We start from the raw sequence: 1,299 nt of genomic DNA on the forward strand, positions 1-1,299 counted from the left end.
TTCAACCAGTTGCCATTGTCACTATTGTACACCATAAGCTTAAGGCTATGGAATGCAATATTATTTTACTGTTAAAACATATTTGCATGCTTTGTCAATTAAGCAGAATGTATTCGACTTATAATATTAATCTACCACATGACATTGTAATACTACATTCTCGCAAATAAATTTATGATTTATGTCTGGCTACACTCGATTTAAGACGCGAGTTATCCGGGTCAATATATTTAATATGGGCGAGTCTCACGGTAGTTTCGTGTTCAAAATGTCCGTTTGACGTTACAGCCTTGCTTGTGATTGGCTCTTTTAATTATTTAAAGTCAAAGTCAAAGTAACTTTATTTGTTAACCAATCAGAAACGAGACGCAAATGTCTAAGTTGTCAGACGGACCTAAACATACATGCAGCATTTTGCAGGTGGTAGGACCTTGTGCAAGGTCCGCCCGGATTGCTACCAACATCTTGCTCGCTATTCCTGCCTTGAAACGGCAGTGCTTGCACTGTTGTGTTTCGGCGTAAAGACTAAGACAGCCGGTCAAATTGCTGGCACTTGAGGTATCCCATCTTAGGCCTCTAGATTGGGCAACGCATCCGCAATCCCCCTGGTGTGCAGGTGGCTATGGACGGTGGTGATCTCTTATCATCAGGAGACCCACTTGCTCGTTTGCATCCAGTTGTATAAAAAACTGCGCCAACTAGCCTGGGCTATATTAAGTGGAACATTCGAACTTCGTTCCGGCCGTCTCGCAGACGCTTATGTTATTTAACACGAGAATGAGAGGGACGGTAAGATACGAACTTGAATTTTCGTAGTTGCCGTGTCGATCAAATTACCTTACTATGGTTAGAATTTATGTATATACCTAATAAGTCATTTAAAGTATATTATAAAGTAAGTGGTTTAATATTAGATATATTTTATTTACTTTGTAAGTTACAAATGATATATCTAAACTTGTTTTGAAAATTAATGTGGTGTTCAAAATCATACCCCGTGTGGTAGAGTTTGAGTAAAATTCGGGTATAAATTATGTATTGGTCAAAGGTTGACCGTGTAGAGATCCCTTAAAGGGATAAGTTTGCCTATTTACATGTACCTCAACTGTCAACTGTGTTCTTTAGTTACACTTGTACAATTAAGTGTTTAAATACATAATGTATGTAAGTACAGGCGATAGAAAGTACTGCCAGCTAAAAAAAGGTACTTATTAAAAAAACAAAATTAATGGCATTTATTTATGCCTTAAATATTGTTTCTGTTCGTTATATTATGACGTTTATATGTACTAAGAAATC

Source organism: Choristoneura fumiferana, chromosome 30, assembly GCF_025370935.1.
Source record: "Choristoneura fumiferana chromosome 30, NRCan_CFum_1, whole genome shotgun sequence".
Lineage (NCBI taxonomy): Eukaryota > Metazoa > Arthropoda > Insecta > Lepidoptera > Tortricidae > Choristoneura > Choristoneura fumiferana.